Below are 21,532 nucleotides of genomic sequence, written 5' to 3'. Positions count from 1 at the left end.
TGTCATTGCTTTTCTCCCAAGAAGCAAGTGTCTTTTAATTTTGTGACTGCTGTCGCCATCTGCAGTGATCATGGAACCCAAGAAAGTAAAATCTCTCACTGCCTCCATTTCTTCCCCTTCTATTTGTTCTTAGTAATGTTTATATGTAACTAGTTTTAAGACTCTTCTCTAGTAAAGCTTTGAAGTTCATTCTTCAAATGAGAAAGCTCATTTACGAGGTCCAGATCAGGGATTCTAGGAAACAACTCTAATATTGCATGCATGCCTCCTGTCCCATCTATACAGTGTTCAGACAAACACCTTAATGTTAGCATACAAATGGGCCAGTAGCTATAGTAACATATAGCAACATTCCACTTTTACTTGTTTTAGTTTATTCCACTATAAACATCTGGATAATATGTTCTATGTGCTTCCTAGTCTGGTAATTGACTGTAACAAGAAAAGAAAGATTTGATTTTGATAGTAGCAACATGATCAAGTGTGCATGGAAAGCTTATTTGGAAAAGGTTTTCCCCAATCCTGTATCCAGGGCTGGTCTAACATCTGACACACACACACACTGAATTTCTCTAAACAGGTGTGGGGGCAGTGCCATGGGGCGGGCAAAATGCCTTTGGAAGATTGGGTGTGAGCAAATGGTTGGGTAAGGCAAAATGACATTGCATACAAGAGCAGGTCTAATGGTTAGAGTAGGGGTTATATTTTACCCTCCATTTTAAAAGCCTGTGCAGCGAATATTGGTGATGCTTGCTTGGGTAATGCACCTAAGAAGGAATAACACCATGTGGTTGCATAGCAGGGTCATGTAGCATTGTTCCTTCTTGGGCGAGTTGTGGACTCCATTTTTAATGCACGTCTCTGTGGCAATGGGCACTTAGCTGCCAGTAGAGTGGCATGTTTTGCCCCTTAAGATAGGGAGGGGCCATAATCCTCAACCACCCCCGACCTAAATCACAAGGAATTACAAATAGACATACAGAGAGAAGTAATTTAACTTTCATACCACATATCCTGAAAGTCACACTCACATACCTTCAAATGGGAATAAAGATCTGGTGAAGGTAAATCTTTGGGTGGCCCTTTACTGAAGGCTCACAATTAGTTTTCTGTGGCCATTTAATCTAATGCTGTGTGTGTGTGTACAGTCTGTTTTTGACATAGTCATTTCAACCAATTTAAGTGGATAGTATGGCATAGCTGCCAAGTATCCCGTATCCGCCGGGAAAACCCCTTTTTTCTTACCGTTTCCCGTCGGTCTCCCGTTTGGTGAAAAATCCTGGTATTGTCCCTTAAATTGGCTTCTGCCCGGCGGCCATTTTTCTGGTGCCACTTTGCCCTTCTATGGGCACCAGAAAATGGCGGTGCCGGCGCCGGAAATCGCTTCCGCGCATGACCAGAAGTTGCGTGACGCGACTTCCAGTGGCGGTTTGCCCTTCTATGGGCATCAGAAAATGGCGGCGCCGGAAGTCGCTTTTACGTGTTTCCGGTCATGCACGGAAGCGACTTCTGGCGCTGGTGCCGCCATTTTTTGGTGCCCATAGAAGGGCGCCGCGCCATCGGAAGTTGCGTCACGCAACTTCCGGTCATGCGCGTGCTGCCGATCCCGGATCTTTACGACCCGGACTTGGCAGCTATGTAGTATGGTTTGACTGCAATTATTGCAATAATAATAATAAAAGCCATTTTGAGATGAAATGGAAATGCACCAACGTTTCATATATTTTGTACTTTTTTATGAATGTAATTTTATTGTTGAGTTTATGCTGTGCACCACCATGCTTTTTATTTTAGTATTGGTGATATAGAATTGTTTGCAAATAAATAATAAATAAAAGTGCTCTTGCATACAACTTACTGATTGATTTGGGCCATTGATCCATAACTAGAATAGAAATATGGCCTTCAAAGAAAAAAATATTTCCCCTTGCCACACTTTTCTTTGTGATATTATGATCACAGAGTATGTAGACAAAAGAATGAAAATGAATGGTGCTGATGAGGAATGACAGATATTTACAATATTTAGAGATGTGGAAAATGGAATTTCATAGTTTGCTGAATACTGTCTGAGGCTTTCAAGTCGCTTTTGTAATTTTTTACTCAGATTGATGCATCTTTTGTATTTGATTTGCTTTGTTGCCATGTATTTGCCTGTCAATTGAAAATGTTTCCTATTTACATATTTTAAATTTATCCCTAATGATACAGGAGTTGTTGCAGTATTTAATTTCTGAAACTAGAATTGTGCCTAAACATCCAACTTGAACACTCCTTTTGCTCATTTTCCTCGGCAGTTCAGGTGCCTTTAGGAAGCAGAAGAGTGCTTTTTTTCTCTCTCTCCATATATGGTTATATGAAATCTCTATATACCTCTATATTTCTAGCTGGGGAGCAATGGCAAATGTTCATGCCCTGGTTGTGGGTTTCAGAGAAGCATCTTGGGAAAATATCCTTGACTAGATTACCGTACATTTGTGGAAATCCAACAGGGCTAAACAGCTTCAGCAGAAAACCAGGTCTACTTATGGAGGCTCCCCGTGTAATATGGAATCTCACGGTTCTAAAACATTTGAATTCTAAAATTGTTGCTTTTGCTTTAGAAGGTACTCTTAGGAGAGTCAGAAGGCCCCAGAAAAGCTAGAAGTACAGGGGGACATACATGGGAGTTGTACAAGGGAATATGGGCACAGTAGGGTCAAAGATTCACCTGAGGGCAATTAAGGACAACTAAACTAAACCAAGACTTTCCTGTTCTCCTGACTGGAAGATGTGGTATGTAAGTCAAGCTAGAAAATGGGGGTAAGCAAAAGCCAGAAAGTTATGTAGTTCAGAAACTTGATACAAGAGGGACAAAGGGCTGAGACCTTTTAAGAAAGACTACTTGGATGCTGCAAGAGGAAGGAACCCAGCAGCTGAACTGAAAAATGTAAGTTGAAAAGTATTGGCTTGATTAGGAAAAGAATCCTGAATAGGTATAACTGATGTGTTTATCTCTAATGTGTTCTAATGTGTAACCAATGAAACTCCAAATTCAACTTTTTTCTGCAATAATTTTCTTGGATAAAAGCCCTTTACTTCTTTAAGTAAAAATCTAATTTTTGGGAGGGGTTGAATTCATCTGATGCCTGGTTATTCATCCCATGCTTAACTATTAGGCTAGTTAAAAGGTTGTTTAATGGAGGCAGAGAAATAAAAAATTGTTATCTACTTGGTGGCAGCAATGGGGTTAAGAGGATTGGGTAGAGTGGAGTGTTTCTTGGATGGTTTGCTTGCCTCCCTTCCCTCACATTGAAGGTTCACTGTGTGCTTTCATAGTGAGATCAAAGGTTTTGGGTAGGAGTCTCTGCACATCTCTAATTACTCTAGTTGAGTAATTGCTAAGCCATTTATGGACATTTCCATCCCCCCTCCATATATGAGCTCTATGCCAAAGATGATGGTCTGCTCAGACACTGAATGGAAGGAATGCCTCTTTCTACAGAAGAGAACTGTTTTCTGTTTTGAAGAAAGGAATGGATTAAATAAAAATCTAGCCTATATATATATATGCTTCTCCCAAATCTTATTGACATCCTGTCACTGAGAACTAAGGATTTTTGCAACGGAGGAAGCACCATAGAGTGGGGATATTGTCTTTTTTGGCATCAATGGAGATCTGACTTTGACTTCTTTTTGTTTTATTTTTTATAAATGTTTATTTACTATATGGATGGTGAAGCAGGGGAAAATGAAGCAAATGTGATTCATGGATAATATCTTAAGGTTTTTTCTTTTGTGTCTTTGAAAGTTGCATCCACAGAGATGCATAATGGACACCTTTAAGACAAAAAGACTGAAAGTTCTGAGGGAGAAAACTTTAAATTGTTTTGGAATAGGCGATCCTGTCTTTCTTAACTACCATCTTGAGAAACTCTGAATGGGACAAGTGGCCTCCTGCTGCTGAGTGCAGCCAATCTATAAGATACCACCTGCTGAGCTTGCAATCAAACTGACACAAAACCTGTAATTTCCACAACAAAGGGAAGAGGTTCAAAATTACTTCTGTTTCTTAAAGAAACCAGATAGCTTCCAAAAGTTGCATTAAGCAAAACTCTAGTGGAAGCCAATCCTAAACATTTGCACTGGTGTATCTGCAACACAACTTTTTAATCTTGATTCGATCTTCCTGTGTTTCAGTAGTCACCAAATCATATTATCATTTATTTCAAAATTGTAAGCAACCATGTTGGTTTATTAGGGACAAAGATCCTTATGACACAGGATAATATCTTAAATAAAAACCCAAGAATATGCCAAGGGGATCCTCCAAACAACCTGTTTGTTGAGTATCTATCTTGATATGCTTGTTCAAAGCTTAAATGGTGGTTAGATTGTGTGCTTAGATTATTTTTTTGTTAGATTAGGTGGTTAGATTATTTTTTGAGTATTCATTCTTATTTGTTTACAGATGGTTCTACAGCAATGAACATTCCTCCTGCATTTCATCCCTCCTACACTTCTCAGTGCATTTCCCAATCACTTTCCTAACTGCAAAAAAGGCAACTGCGTGTTTTTAGGTGGATTTGTTGCACTAGAGCACCACAACACTTTAGGTTTTCACACAGAAACTGAATTAAAGTTCTGGTATGTGTTTGAATCACTCCTGCGCAATGACAGCAGTCTGGAGGCACCCAAAGTCAGAGCCATACGAAGACATTTTGACACCTGAGGTGAGGTGAACCACAGAAAGTACCCACCCTCCCCACCAGGAAAGTAGGGGTGAGTGAATATCTACATCAGGGACAAGTGGCAAATATAGGTCTATATCAAGATCTACTGCCCCTGTGGATCCTGTTACCTGAGGCAACCTCATGGGTGGGCCAAACCTGCCCAAAGTGGTGAACATTCTTTGGAGTTCTCCAAAACTCATCTTCAGGCTGATTATGCACTTTGTCTTTATAGTACTTCAAACAGTAGTTGTTGATTGTTTACAGTCATGTTCAGCTCACCTCCACCCCAATTTATTCAAATATAGAAAAATCTGAATATTAAAAGGTACATTTTCTTCCAGGTGTCACTACACAAAGGCGAAATGTTCACAGAACCAAATTAAGGTTGTTGGGTTTTTTTTTAAAAAAAGGATAACTTTGTTTTTTATAAAAATTGCATGAGAACTAATGATGAAAAATATTGCATTCTTCCTGACCCGAGTGATGCCATTCCTGAAATTGCAAATCTGTAATCAGAGGAGTCACAGATAAGCACAAACACACATGCTTGTGATGCTATGAAGAAGTCTGCAAACCAGATTGCCGTTGTCCCAGAAACCTGAAGGAAGAAGTAATCAGATCCACATTTCCTAGTGCTTTGAGTATTACCAAAAGGAGAAAAAAAAGGAGCATATCAGTTTGCAAGGGAAATGATACCAGTTCAGAGGTCACAACATTTTCTTTAAAAGCACCGTGTATAAATAATTTCCAGATATTATAATCAACTTTCAGTCATTATGTCAACATATACTGTAGAATTCATCTACAAATAAAGTCATTAAGACATGATAGTCCCTGTAAATCTATAGAGAATGTTAATGTTATTAGTAGATCTTATTTCTGCCATCTGGAACCTATGCAATGTAACATTTATTTTTCACCTCCTTTCCCCCCTTTCTTTATTCCCTCTACTGCTGTTTTTTTTCCCCAAAGAAGAAGAAATTTTCCTCAGTGCCCTTTCTTACATCTAGTGCAACTAAGCTTTAGTTCAGAAGCCTAAAAAATTCTTAACTCCTTTGTGTCTCTCACCCCACCAAGCTGCCATACACGCACACCAAAACAATAGCAATTTATTGGCATTTGGGGAAACTGTATGGTAAGTTTATTTTTTCTTATTTTGCTAAGTTACCAACAAAATCGAAGTTTTATAGCCTCTCTCTCAAAAATTGCCTTCTAGTCATTTCCAGCACCTGAGATTTCACAGATTGCATCATGTTCAGGATGACCCCTAAGCTCTGATCTTCGATTTTCAGAGGGAGTACAACACCGTTCAGAACCAGTTGAATTCTTCAATCTGCAACAGATGGCCTTCACTCCCACATTTTGCCTGATTATATTTTGTTTGCCCTTATCAATGTCAAACTGCCTCCAGACTCCTGTTCAAGAGTTACACAGCCTCCCCAGAAACAAAAGGTGGCTGCAACCTGCTTCATTCTGCCTGATTTCTAAAACTAATTCCAGAATTTGTACAGACACATTTTTCCTATCATTCCTAATCAACACTTCTTTTTTTCCCTTATAGGTTACCAATATGACCAAGTATACTGTATATGCATTGATTAAAGCAGCATGCAAAAAAGGAAACTTGAGGCAGTTGCATAATGACATCAGGATTTCTCTTTGCACTGCTGTTTAAGCAATAAGTGCATGTGTGACTTGAAAGGAATTATGATGTGGTATACAATTGCATCAAGATTCCTTTTCAGGTGGTGATTAAATCAGTGCACAGATAAGCTGGTGCACAATTGGTGACATGCAAGAAAAAGTGTGAATGGTAAACTGGGACAGTGATTCCAATTGAAGTCAATATGGAGTGTAGCTATGGTGTGGGACCCTGCACCCAGCTCTAACCTATGGCTCCTAATAGCTGTCAGCATGCGACAGTGGCCACACCCCAGGAATGGCTTTGATTGGCTGGCTAAACTAGGTGAGGGTAGCCAATGGGTCTCAAACCCCCAATGAGTTAGGGACATCCCCTGTATGCAAAGACAGGCTCCAGCTGATTGAGTGGACAAGACCAATAGTGAGCCCAATGGTCAAGAAGGCTGTTTCTGCCCATACTGTAGAGGGAAGTGAGAGGCAGATTGAGCTTGTCAACCTGGAAAGGTAGCTCATCTAGGGGAAGGAAACCTCTAGTCCTAAACCTCTGCTGCCTTGTGGGATATCTTTGGAAGAATGCAATGCTAAGGAGTAAGCCCTGCACAAATCCAGAGTGGAACCCCTAAAATGGTTGGATGGTACCTTGTATTTCTCCTTCTGGCAACTCCTGCAGTCAAGCCGGTGTCAAAAACATTACTCTGCTTTCTTTTGCACTGCATTAGCAATGCCAAAAGGGGTGTGTGGTAATCTGGGCAGCCCAGGAGCTCCATAAACACTGTCCAGGCTTGGGCCCTAGGGAGGTCACTTTGCTGCTCTTAACACAGAGGTTTGTTCATCTTGCCTTAGCGTCACTGATCAATGTATCTTCTATGACTACTGTTTCCTTCTGTTCTTGCAAACACAGCTCCAAACTCTCATGGACACAAGTGGGATCACCTCCAATTATGTTGAAAATTACTCTGTCATTCATATTCTTTTTCTCCCCATGTTCTGCTACTTTACAGCCAACATTACAAGATTCTAAGTTCAAGAATCATTTCCAATAAATAGTTAAAGCAGCTTGAGGGAGGTCAAATTCTACCAGCTTATAAGCTTTAGTAACATTTTATTATTGCCTGTTAGAAAACACTTCCCAAAAATATTGTATAAATTGGCCTTTTGATATTATTTGAGGGAAGCATCGGTAAACTATTTCAAAGCAAAAGACGACCTAATACAAAGTACAGATCGTTCCCTTTAGGGTTGCCTTTTTGCTGTTGTTTTTAAATTCATGGCTATAAAGCAAACACAAAAGATAGCAAACCAGCTGGCTGTTGGAGAAGAAATGGATGCTACAGATGCTTTGCATAAGAGCATGACATGAAATAAAAGCAAAGCCTATTTCACCATGTCCCACAGAAATATAATCTGACTTTCCTGCAGGCATAAAGAACAACTCTAATGATGGGAAAGGTCAAAGAGAATGCCAGGTATACACTGAGAACAACCTTTGGAGTGAAGAACGCAAACCCTTAGAATAATTCAGAAACAGTCTTTCTCTGACTCCATAAATCCCATACAAACACGCCTGAGCATTTCACATGCCAATTAATTACAGTAAGAATGGCATAGAGAATGTTTTAGAGTAAATCTTGCAAGCTTGTTTGTAAAGCTGCACCCTTTTAACAGAGCTAAGTTCACACAGATCAAGGAAGGCTCTTTTTTTTACCAACAACCTATTTCTTAATTGATTTGGTTATTTTAAGATATTTCCAGGCTGTCTTTCGCCATAGACTTCCAAGGCAGTGGCAGCATCAGTAGCAAAGAAAATAAATGGAAAACAGTAAACATTAAGAGAACAATCCTAAACAAGCCTACCCAGAAGCATTCCTGGGTAAGTGGGCATAGAGTTGCATAAATAATATATTAACAAAGCAGTCAAAACAAAAAGGTTAAAAAAAAGAAGCATAGAATGACAATCCTTCGGTCATTCCATGCCATAGCCAAAAGTGTTTGCAAATGATTTTGGTCTATAAAGCAGATTACACCAGTGTTGCACATTTTCTGGCCTAATAATCAATGCAGTGGGGGTTTTTTAATGAATGTTCCAGCTGTAACCTAGAACCCTGGCTTGTAAACATTATTTTTTCAGTTGTTCAAAAGTTGGAATTCAGCCTATTACAAATCACACTCAACTGACACCTTGTAGGGTTGCCATATTTCAAAAAGTAAAAATCTGGACACAAGTTATTGAGCTTTTTTTGTGAAATCTCAACAAAAAAGAGGATTTTTTGAGCTATTTTTAATGAAAATCACCAAAACCTACACTACCAACATGAGTTGTCATACATCTAGATTTTCCTGGACATTTCAGTGATTTCCACTCAGATGCTGCTTAAACAGGCTGAATGCTGGCTATGTCCAAAAAATTCTGGATGTTTGAGGAGCGGTTCCATATATCTACGTAGTATCCAATACACCACAAACAATTACAGTTCAATTCTATATAGTTCTGTACAAACACAAGTCCCATTGAGTTCAACAGAGTTTACTACCAAATACCGTAATTGAATATAGAATTTCTGCTATAATAAGTAACTTCTGAATTGCACTCAGTTACTCCCTAGTAAACAGCCTCGCCTAGTCTGTGGATTGCAGTGGGAAAGTATAGTTTACAGGGCCAATGAAGTACCAATCAAACCTCTTATAGCTTATCTAACATGTGTATATACTAACATTCATGTGAGTGATGGAGTGGGATTTTATCAAATTGCAGATGATGAGCCGTCCATCTTCAACAGGTTATTTTGGGAAAGGTTAATTAAAACTATTTTGTTTTGCTCCACTATTCCTATATGCTCTGAGACGCCTTTGATCGGTGCATTTATTAAAATTTAATTAATGAGCTAATTAAATATCATCAGAGAGTCTGGGCTGAGAGACCAAATTCATTATACACATCTCCCCCGCACAATTTTCTTTCTTTTTTTAAAAATGTGCCAACTTATATCACTGTCAAACCTATCATTTACCTAGCATCAGGTAAAACAGTAGAATGTTCCTACAGTCAGCTTTGTGCAGGCAACTGGCCAGTGCATCATTCTTGCTTACACCAAATAACTGAAGTTGGGTTAATATTGCTCTAAGCAAAATACATGTTATTGATACATACCAGTACATATGATAGTGAACCAGGAGGCTGGTTTCACAGTGTTCCTTTGAAAAAACCCTCTTATAACATTTGCTTTTATTTATTAAGTTATTCAATGATTTTAAAAAAACTGCTGGCTTAAACTCAGACACAAAGCTCTCTCATGTTGGCTCAACCTCTGCAAAACCAGGAACTTGGAAGTCAAGGCATACTTGGCATACTTGCCCCATGATCAGCAATGTTGTTGTGCAATGCCACAAATTATACTGCTTACTGTTCATGCAGCTACATTTTCCTTTGCCTTTCAGGTCCAGATCCGGAGGTGTGTGTGTGTGTGTGTGTGTGTGTGTGTGTGTGTGTGTGTGTGTTTGGGATTGGCAAAGATGCCCAATATTGCCCTGTTTTGTATTATTAGTCATGTAAGCCTTATTTACTTTTTCTGTATTTTAAAAAAATGCTAAAAGAATTTTCCTACGAGGCAGGAATACCTTAATTATTGAACCACTGCTGAACCACGGCTTGACATCAATGCCAGGATAGATCACAGAACGGATAAAATAAACAGTGTCCTGAACCCCTGGCCTACCTGGCAGCAAGTCAGTATGCCCAGTTCAAAGTTGAAGGGTCAATCCACACAAGCGAAGTCCAAAAGCCTCAGTCCAGGGGTGAGGGTCAATCCAAGTTGCCAGGTCCAAAGTCCAGCAACAGGCTACAGTCCAGGGTCAAACCAGAAGCACAGACCCACGGAGGCCCAGGAGCATTCAAATCAAAGTCCCTCAACATGGGCAGTTGAGCAGATACTGCATCTCAGCTCTGCTGCCCTTTTATACTTTGCATGTTGATTGCAGCATCTGTGCTTGATGAGGCAGGTGGCCGCCACCTGTTCTAAGGCTACTCCAGCTGACAATCACACACCTCCCCCCTGAGAGGAGAGATGTTAGTTACCTTCAAATATCTCAAGGGCTGTTACATGGAAGATTGAGCAATTTTCTCCTGCTCTGGAAGGTAGGACCTGAACCAATGGCTTCAAGTTACAATAAAGCAGATTCCAACTAGCCATCAGGGAGATCTTTTTCTGACAGTAAAAGCTGTTCGACAGTAGAATGGGCTCCCTTGAAAGGTGATGAACTCTCTTTCACTAGAGGTTTTCTGGCAGAGTTTGTAAGGCCATTTGTGGGCCCAATCACAAGGAGTGCATGACTGGCAGGGCCCACAGCAAGGAAGATAATTAAAGACACGTGACCACTGTTGTTGTTGTTTTAGGGAGGGAAAGTGTTGATACTCACTATTGTACTCCTCCTGCTCATCTCATTTAAATGCCAATATTTATTCTTCTTCCTTCTCCTTGCCTACCCTTTCCCCCAGTTAGCTTTGAAAACCAACAATTTATTTCTCTTGCCCAGTTCTTGCCCACTGCCCATTCACAAGCCCCATCATTTCCTTTTTCAGCTCCCTCCAGCAGCCCTTTCTGTCCCCAAACATAAGAACACCAATGTGGCTTGATCTCTCTGTGCCTCTTACTTTCTTTTTAATTCACGCATCCTAACGTGCTCTTCCTACCCCTTCATGGTCACTCTTCAGAGCAGGGTCATTGGCTGTTACTGTAGGCTCCTCTCTCTGGATTGGTCAAATTGGGCTGCTGCTTGCTTTGTCAGTTTCCAGGCTAGTTGTCTGGCTCTAAGGCTAAAAGTCTGATGAGAAACTAGTGCAACTAGTGGAAGAAAAGTACCAGTACTGCGTACCATTGAGTACTGCCAGAAAAAAAGCACTGCACCTGACAAAGATCTTGGGATCAAATACACCACAACTTTATTTATTACAGATAAGGCTTTGGCACAAACATTGAGTATATATGCTGAATCAACAAAGCCAGCTGTTGGTGGATTATTGAGACTGGCTTAGACCTGGGTTACTTGTCACCCTATGACATACATCAAATCTGGGTGATCCCACCAGGACTTCCATGGGGGGTGCTATGGTCCACAAGCCCCCATCTGGTCATCCAGACAGAAGCACCCCCTCCTGGACCCCATTATCTGAATACCCCCATTTCCTTGTAGGGGTGGGTGTGCCCTCAACCCCTGCCGCTGAATAGATTCAGGGTCCAATCCAATGTCTTATCCACCAACAAGTTATTATAATTGCTATGAGGTAGGCAAAACCTTCAGACAGGCCCAATTTGTCTGCAGCAAATTTCCTCCCTGGCCCCGAGTATGATGACCAAGTATTTGCATAGCAAAGCCTCACACATGGCCTGCCCACTCAACTTTGAGCAGGACCAGAGTTTGTTGCAAAGCATGGGAGGGCAGGAAATTCAGCTCTGATTGAATTGGCAGGTATATTTTGTCTGCTATTTCTATTTGTCTATATATAATTTCTCTGCTGGAAGAGGCCATATAGGGCAACACACACACACACACACACACACACACACACACACACACACATATATATATATATATATATATATATATATATATGAGAACTACTTTATCTTCATTTAGAGAAAAGTGTTTTAATCACACACACACAAAAAGGCTGACTCTACACATAATTTCAGAAACTGCACAGAAAACCATATGTCAGTAGAAAATCAGTTCTAATTTAATTAACCTGAGTTCAGGAACTTTCTGTTGGTTTAGTTGAATCAGATTTTTTTTTAAAAAAAAACCAACACCATACTGTATATATCCTTTGTAAATGAAGACAATAAATCTCTATAATACTTGTAGATCATCTTGTTTTACTATGACTTGTCCAAAGATCGTGAAGCATTAACTCTTTTTATCATGGGAGTGATTAAAGGAATCCTACCTGTTATTGAATTAAGTATGAGGGTATCTAATTTATTTTAAGGTACAATGGTACCTCTGGTTAAGAACTTAATTCGTTCCGGAGGTCGGTTCTTAACCTGAAACTGTTCTTAACCTGAAGCACCACTTTAGCTAATGGGGCCTCCTGCTGCTGCCGCGCCGCCGGAGCACGATTTGTGTTCTCATCCTGAAGCAAAGTTTTTAACCTGAGGTACTATTTCTGGGTTAGTGGAGTTTGTAACCTGAAGTGTTTGTAACCCGAGGTACCACTGTACACATTAAAGTATAAATGCCTTTAGCAAATTTGTGGATGTCTCCCTAACTTCATTGAACAAGATAAACAATCTGTAGAAGACTAGCATTGTTACATAGGTTGCTACAATGCAGCCACATTGTGAAATCCTTTTGACTGAAAGTGATGGAGCAAACAGGGCCGGCTCGCCCATTGATTCTAGTGGCGCCATGCACCATGGCGCCTGGGGGCTGAAAGGGCGCAGAGGGGCACAGAGGGGCACCCCAGCAAGTGGGGGAGCTGCGCGGCGGCCTCCCTTTTCCGCTCTGCAGCGCCCACCTTCCAGCGCTTGTTGCTTGCCACTGCAGCTGCCTGGTCCGGCGCCGCTCTGGCTCCGCCTTGGGCCGGCTGGAAGCGCGCGTAAAAGGCAGCCAGTTGCACGCCCGGCCCAGTTCCGGCTTTGGCTCCTGTCGCGGCAGCAGCAGCGGCTCCGGCTGCGCTGCTGCCGGTGCCGCAGTAGAGCCCCACGAATGAGACGCCCCGTGCCGGCAGCGAGGCCACGGGCACCGGCGAGCCGGCGGGTGCCGCTAGCGCCTCGCTCTGCAGCGCCCACCTTCCGGCGCTTGCCGCTTGCCGCTGCTGCTGCCTGGTCTGACGCCGCTCCGGCTCCGGCTCTGCCTCGGGCCGGCTGGAAGCGCGCATAAAAGGCGGCCAGCTGCGCGCCCGGCCCAGCTCTGGCTCCGGCCCCATAAGCAAGATGCCCCGAACCGGCAGCGAGGCCACGGGCACCACCGAGCTGTCGGGCGCCACTAGCGCCTCGCCCAGCAGCGCAAGGCCACAAAGACATCCCCGCCGAGCCCCACGCAGCTCCCGCCGCCGCCAAGCTGGAAGGACTGGGGGGGGGTCCAACTCTGGGAAATGGGTGGGGGGGCGCCGAAGGGATCTTCGTACCAGGGCGCCGGGTATGCTTAAGACGGCCCTGGGAGCAAAAGTACTTAAAGCTGGTTGTCTGAAGCCCCAAATTTGATAACTAGAGGCATCTACACATATCTATTTTTCATACCAATTGGGAACGAAACACTGAATTTAAATGGTTGCTTTTTATGATCACCCAACTATAATGGCTATCTTTGCATGAAAACCATTGCAGAAATTCTCCTGGAATTTGGTAGGGCTCATGTTTTCAGAAATATACTTCCCCCCTGAATATAATAAAAAAATAAGAGGTTTTATTTTTCTAAAATATAAAATTGTCCAGTCCCAAAAAGAAAACAACCTTTGGATGTATTTGCCTATAATTTGGTACATCTAATCCCCCTGAATAGGCTTCTAATACTGCAAATTTCATTCACTTTTGTCAAACAGGAAAAAATAATTACAACTATATTTTAATTTCCCACTTGTTGAGGCACAGGGCAAGCCCCCAAAACACTCGCTGCTTGGAAACCACTTTCACCCACTTTTATAAAAGCCAAGAGGTACAGCTGCTTTTTGATTCCCCATTCCAATGTATGCTCAGAAACACAGCTTTGTGTTAAATTAAGATGCTTTGAACCTGAAACATGACTCATGTGGAACAGATCACAGGGAAATTGAGCTGCATCCTGAAGTCACAAACTGAATTTTTGTGACCAGTAAACAAACCCAAAGAAATACTAATTTCAGCTGTAATGACACTAACGGCTTCCCTACACATATGCAAATAATAATAATAATAATAATAATAATAATAATAATAATATTTATTTATTTATACATACCCCACCACTCTGGGTAGCTTCCACAAAATATTAAAATAAAATAATCTATTAAACATTAAAAGCTTCCCTAAACAAGGCTGCCTTCAGATGTCTTCTAAAAGTCTAATATGTTGTTGTAGGCTGGAAAGGACAGTAAATATTAAGTCACTGAATTAGAGCTGAAAGAGACAAAGAGGCTATCCAGACCCCTATAGCAAGGGGGAACCATCTGTCCATCAATCACCACACAGTTCCACCATCACTATTCAAGTCTCAGCATGCTACCAGTAGGGAGCAGGTATCTTGCAGAAAGAGGCTAACAAAACACATATATTAAGTAAACTCATACATCAAAACAGTAAGGACCAGCTGCTTCCTGATAGGTGCCATGTTAAGGACTCTGGTACAATTTCTTTAACTTGGGTTGATGTAAAACACTTATGAATCAAGCCTATATTCTATTCTCATAGCACAACAATCTTAAAATAGAATTTACTTTGGATGTGAGATGGGTAAGTGGCTGTTGCAGACAGGGTCTTCTCTGTGAAGCAGAGATTCTGGAACATTCTATCCAGACATGCCAGTCAAGTACCTACATCCCTAAAAAGTTGTTGTTTGCAACATATATTTGCATTTATCCAAACCGTTAGCAGCAGCTAATTGGTTAGGTTTGGTTTAGTCATTGTGTATACCGGTACTTCCTATTTCCCACTAGCAATCCAAGTTGTTAGTTTTGCATTTCACTTTCCCAGTGTTCATTGGCTACTGGATTTCCTTTTGTTTTATTTATTTCTGTATGGTACATCCCTAATACCTTGTGGTAAATGGCATTATATCTAGTTAATATTCCTGGGCTTTGGTAATGCACATTACTGTATTTTAACAAATGTCTAAAATGCTCAGGCTCCTCTGTGCTGACATCATAGTGGTGTTGATCATAGGGGGGAAAATATTTCTAACAGAGGCCAACCAGATGCTTATGGGAAGCCTGCAAGCAGGCACTGAGCTTAATAGCGTGTTCCCACTTCAGATCCCCGGCAACTGGTATTCAAAGGCATGAGATAATTATGGTCTGAAAATGATAATGGATTAGTTAATCCAGTATTTGTCTATGGCTCCCTGTATCATCAGTTTTGGCTTCATCCATTAAAAGCATACAGCCCCTGACAGATTACTCCCAATTGAAACTGGCCCTCAATAGAGAAATGGTTGCCCACCTTGAGGGTGGGTAACTTAGTTCTAGATAAGCATGCTTAGGATAGTGCTGTTCATTATCAGAAAATAAACATGAGTAGCTTTAAGTTGCTTGAGTTTCCTTTCTAGATGCTTCTCATTACTAAAGACTTGACCTCCATGGTTTCCAACCCTTCAATTATGGGAAACAAACAAGCCTCTAATAACTAAAGCGCTGTCTGTGGAAATAATGATCCACTTCTTGTGGGCAAAAACAAAGGCCAAAAACAAAACACACAACCCAAGGCTTTCTACTTTTTTTGTTTTAAAAATGAATTGTAATATACAAACAAGTGAACACTGACACATAGCATTCTTTTAAAACAAAGTTGAGACGTACAGACTTCAGAAGTGTATCGGGATTCTGAGTGAAAATGTGAAATGACTAAAATTAATTACCCTGAATGCAGAAAGGAAAACATACAGCACTGGAGAACATGGTTTTCTACAAGATGCTTGTACTTGATACCTGATTAGGATGCCTAGTGAAGGTCACTTTTAACTAGACACTGCACTGAAGATTCTTTACTCAGAAACGTAGGTTCTGCCCCACCCCCATTGCAAGTTTTCCTACCTCTTTTAAAAATCTAAGCTTTTTAAAACTTTGAATTATCTCAGCTTTTATTTAAAAGGGTGTTCTGCTGCAATGCTGAAATAGTGCACCCAGCTGGTGCAGAATTACAATAATCTGGTTTTAAAATTCTCAAGATCTGGAGGAATGCTCTACAAACTTACAGCAGATGTAAACCAGTTTAAATCCCATTGTTGTGCTCCCCTGGCACCCTTCTCCCTCTAACCCTGGGAGTTGTAGTTTTGACTACCCTGAAGTGTCATGCAAATTATTAGAGGTGAGATCAATATGGAGAGTCCACTGCCTAATAATATATAGGTCCAACAGGACGTGAGTGGGGGTAGAATGGCAGCAGCGATCACTCAAAAACTTAGCTCTCAGCTATACATCCTATTAAGTTATGTAGTGCAGTGCTTCCTCCCAGGTAAGCCATCATGCACTTACAATTTTACTGCCAAACAACAATATTTCAAACCAGGTGTCAAGTGTTGGTCTCTGAGACCCTCATTTTTTTATTTCTCTTAGTCAATAAATTCCCAAAGTATCTTCTCCCCCATCCCTAAGTGATGATATTCAGAATAGTACAATATACTGTATGCACAAATTGGGCTTGGGGGAATCCCAAGTTTTGCAGAAGTATGTTTTTAGAAGGGGGAAAACTGTGGGCGAATGCTAAAACAGCTGAGCAAAAACTATGCATGCTCAGTAGGCACCGAATTCTGAGTTGGGCGAGGGGGGGTACAAAACTAGACATAATTATATGCAGGGGGCAATGCAAATAATAGGTAAAGTCCCTTCATATGTAATAAGTGTTATGCACTCCATAGTCCAATGGATGGGTGAAATCTATTCAAACTTAAATGTTTTTCTTTCCCCAAAGGTCAAAGGGCTGTTTAAGTTGGTTATGCCTAAGGTTAGAATTGTGTCTCAAGAACATAGCTGCCAGGTTTTCCCTTTTCTCACGAGGAAGCCTATTCAGCATAAGGGAATTTCCCTAAAAAAAAGGGATAACTTGGCAGCTATGCTCAAGAACAACAGGGAAGCATAGCATGAGAAGCACATGGAGTGGGATATGTCTGAATAAATTCTTACTTGCAAGTGAAGAGACAGCTCATCATAATTAAGAAATGTTCATAAATAATTCCTCACTGAAAGGGGGCTAAAATTCAGCAAATGAATTATTCACTGTGAATCGTTTGTGTAAATCTAATTACAGCAATCAATCACCAGATAACCATTCTGCATGTGTGTGTAGGCTGGTTCTATCACATCTCTTATGCCCTGGATCCAAAGGATCATGCCACTTGTTTCAAGGGCCCAAGGCTGATTTGTGTTTCTCAAAACAGCAGCCCCTTAATATTCCATGGAAAATGTATTTTGAAACTACAGAGTTTCCTAAGCAATTTGTGACCTGGAGTAGGGGCTTACTATTCACATGGGCAGAAGGGAGTCAAAACCACCACTGGAAACACAGTGTAGCCTTAAGTGTGTTTACTCAGAAATAAATTCCACTGAGTTCAATTAACATTATTCCCTAGAAAGCATGTTCAGCAATGCAGCCTAAAGTAAATCTTTGGACCTCAACCAATGACTTGATATAAAAATGATCCATCTTTCATTCCACTTCTCTCCATTCCCATCTGAAGCAGTAAAATGAGCGTGACCGAATTTGGAGGTAATGTTATGCATGGGTTTGGTTTTATTTTCCCATTGAAGTGGATTTCTTTTAAAAAGTGTAATATATCTCAGTGGTGGTTCTCTTTTGCACTGAGTTTTCCACATATACTTCTCATTTTGATATTGCTGTCAGAAAACAGCTCATTTGGGGTTTGTAGATATATTGCACTATAGAAATCAGTATGAACTTCTGTGCTCTCGGGTACCACAAAAACAACATCCTGTCTGATTTAACTGGTCTTGAGTGACAGTGCTTATGCTACTTTACTCTTACATTTATCTTTGCAGCTCTTCAAACTATAGTTCATCTTAGGATATGCTTTTCCCCTTAGAATTATTAAAAGAAAAGCTCATTGGATTGTTGTGTGTTAGAATACAACCTGAAGGAACATCTCCACCCCCATCGTTCTGCCCGGACACTGAGGTCCAGCGCCGAGGGCCTTCTGGCAGTTCCCTCGTTGCGAGAAGCCAAGTTACAGGGAACCAGGCAGAGGGCCTTCTCGGTAGTGGCGCCTGCCATGTGAAACGCCCTCCCATCAGATGTCAAAGAGAAAAACAGCTACCAGATTTTCAGAAGACATCTGGAGACAGCCCTGTTTAGGGAAGCTTTTAATGTTTAATAGATTATTTTATTTTATTTTTCTGTTGGAAGCCACTCAGAGTGGCTGGGGAAACCCAGCCAGATGGGCGGGGTATAAATTGTTGTTGTTGTTGTTGTTGTTGTTGTTGTTGTTGTTGTTGTTGTTGTTATAGAATGTGCTCAGAAATGTTTTAAAATATGATGAGCATTGATCACCTAAAACAACCTTTGCTAACTTAGTACCTCCAGATGGTGTCCAACTAATCGGCAGCAGACTTTCATGGAGCTGTAGTCCAAAACATTCTGAGGGCACCAGGTTGACAAAAGCAGGTCTAGACCAGCATATTTACTTATTTTTGTCAACATATATCTTGGAATACATCATCTTCATTTAAAATCCAATATGGAACTGAAGTACAAAGAATATTGCAGAATGCCCGAAAGATCCATATGATACTAGATATGAAGAGAACAATTTCTCTAAGATTGTGGGGAGAGCCATCTTACACATACAACTGAACATTTGAATGAATGTGAATTGTCCAGAAGAAGCCTACTGCTGTGATGCTATTGCTGCATCCCACCTCGGTTCAGTCAGAACTCTCAGAATGCCTGAAAAGGGTTAGGAATCACAGAGAGTAAACACCAGAGAATAGAAATATCATTCCCTGTCATGTCAAATAGACCTTGTTCACACAACCTGTTCACGCTGCTTTTGTGACAGATGAATACTATGTTACCATGCCAACACCATTATGGGAATATAACCTCTCTCTTTTTTGGGGGGGGGGAGCTTCTCATGCCCCTCCTATGTGACTCTCACCCCATCCCATGGAATATTTGTGCTAAGTGGTGAAAATCACTGGTTCAATGAATGGAACATCTGAGAATCAGTTTGCAATGACCCCAGGTGAAGCTAGTCATGGTGATGAGCCAATTTTCCCACACCAGCTTAAGGGCTGTATGCTTGAATTTTATTCTTCTGTGAGTGATAATGAGGATGCTCCGATCATGAATTTTGAGCATATTAGGTTGAGTGAATTGTGAGGCATACTACAGCATCATGATCATATGCGTATTTACTCAGAAGTAAATTTCATGGACTTCTGTTTGTCACATCCAAAAGTTGCCAATTAATTCTACATAAAATGCAGAATTCTACATGAAATGAAATTGGAGGAAATTAAGGAGAAATGAAATTCACAAAATTTCTTAGAATAATTTTACTAACCTTAACGATGTGCCTCCTTAAATGATGTCAGTCATATGGACAAAATCTAGGCAATAAGAAAAGATCCAGCTGAATCTGTATTTCACACTCACAGTGGCTCATCATCCTCGGGAGCTGAAACATGGAGAATATGAATGTCACCCTCCCACCACACAGCATGCCCTGCTTTTAATAGGAACTATTGCCACATTTTATTTATAGTACATTATCTCATTAGAAAAGGCTTTAGAAATCACTAATAGAAGTTGTAAGTGTGTTACCAATGTAAGTTGCATGAATTATAAATGATGATAAGCACATCAGCAGAAAGTGTTGTCAGCAACTTATTGACTTGAAGGAATTTAATGAAATTTATACTTACAAAAGAACAACGCAACAGTTGAGACCTGTGGGGAAAATCCACTCCTACACATGCTTCCTGGCTGGCTGCAAGGAGGCAGCTCAAAAGACTTTCCTACAGTGGGGAAAATGTTGGGGAGAGTGAACTCTAAGGGCAATGTGTCTCTCTCTTGCCCTAATTTAAAGTCAAGTGCTCAGTCCCTTGCTGCTGAGAAGATACATGGAGGGGGAAATAGCCTGCTAGCTCAGGCCAATGTCCCACATAGTTCAGCATTCTATTCTCACAGGCACCAAGCAGATGCCTGTGGGAAACCTACAAACAGGACCTGAGCACAAGAGCCTGAGCAGAAATCTCTCCTCATGAGGTTTCCAGCAACTGGTGTTCAGTTGGCAGCAGGCCCGGCCCTACGTGCAGGCTGGGTGGCGCAGGGCACCATGGCGCCGGCCCGCCAGGAGGGCGCCGCGAGCTGCGCCCACCCACTAGCCGACCGGTCCGCCACGCAGCTGCGCCTGCCCGCCCGCCTTCCGCACAGCAGCGCCTGTTGCACCCGCGCGGCGCCCACCCACCCACCGCGCTGGGAAACGGGGTGGGATGGCGCCGGAACGGGGCGGGAGGGCGCTGAAGGGATCCGGCGGGCGCCGGAGGATCCGGCACACCACGGCGCCGGGAGCGCTTAAGACGGCGCTGGTTGGCAGACTCCATCTTAACAAGTAGCCACTGGTAGACTTATCCTTCATGAATTTGTCTAATCATTTTTGAAGCCCTCTAAGAGCTTTCTCTTTCTGCTGCTCAACACTTCTGCTAACCTCCTTTCTTTCTTCCAATAATAATAATAATATATTAATATTAATTTATTAATATTAATTTATTAATATTAATTTATTATTTGTATCCCGCCCATCCGGCTGGGTTTCCCCAGCCACTCTGGGCGGCTTCCAACCAAGATTAAAATAAATTAAAATGTCACACATTAAAAACTTCCCTAAACAGGGTTGCCTTCAGATGTTTTCTAAATGTCAATCCCCTTTCCTCAACATCCTTCATCCGTCACTTCACCCAGCCTCTATTCATATCTTCTTCTCTACTTCCCTTTATTCAACTTCCCTTTACTTCCTCATCTTTCATTCTTTCCTGCCATCTCCCATGAACCTGTCTACTTCCAGCATGCCTCCCCTTCTATGGCAACCTTGCTCCCACCTTGAAAACACACCTTTGCTGCATATGTCATCAACTAAAATCTCCTCTCCCCCCTGCCTTTCTCTGCGTATGTTTCAGTCATGTTGGAAAACAAAATGTTCTATTTAAAAATAGGGTAAATAATTTGACTCCTTTCTAAATCATGATAAAATTATGTAAAATGACTAAATAGTAAGGTAAGATCAATGCAGTTCTCTTGAGAAATGACCTCTGAACAAGATTAACTTTAATGCCTACACCTGTTTAGATTTAATGCTTCCCCCATCTAACCTGGTTTCCAGGCTATCACACCAGTTGTACAGTGGGCTAACTACAAGCCTAGTTTTGGGGGGGAATTGTCCAATTTCCTTTCCTTTAGGGAGTCCTTAGGATCTCACACTACAGCTTGTAATTTCTGTCTCAATGAAGCTATATTCTCTCAGAGGAGCTGTGCTCTGTC

The 21,532-nt window shown here is 41.4% G+C and overlaps 1 long non-coding RNA gene across 1 annotated transcript in view; it reads right to left on the bottom strand.

Moving 5' to 3' along the window:
• LOC148687355 (uncharacterized) overlaps positions 1-21,532 on the bottom strand; it is a 209,294-nt gene that overhangs the window by 127,073 nt on the left and 60,689 nt on the right. Inside the window, exons 5-6 of the long non-coding RNA XR_015947755.1 lie at positions 19,918-20,010; positions 19,557-19,602 (exon numbers count right to left, since the gene is read on the bottom strand). This is a non-coding gene — a long non-coding RNA (uncharacterized LOC148687355). The remainder of the gene's footprint in view (positions 1-19,556; positions 19,603-19,917; positions 20,011-21,532) is intronic.

This window comes from Zootoca vivipara, chromosome Z1 (genome assembly GCF_965207765.1).
Source record: "Zootoca vivipara chromosome Z1, rZooViv2.hap1.1, whole genome shotgun sequence".
In the NCBI taxonomy this organism is placed as follows: domain Eukaryota; kingdom Metazoa; phylum Chordata; class Lepidosauria; order Squamata; family Lacertidae; genus Zootoca; species Zootoca vivipara.
This window is presented reverse-complemented; position numbering and strand designations above follow the sequence as displayed.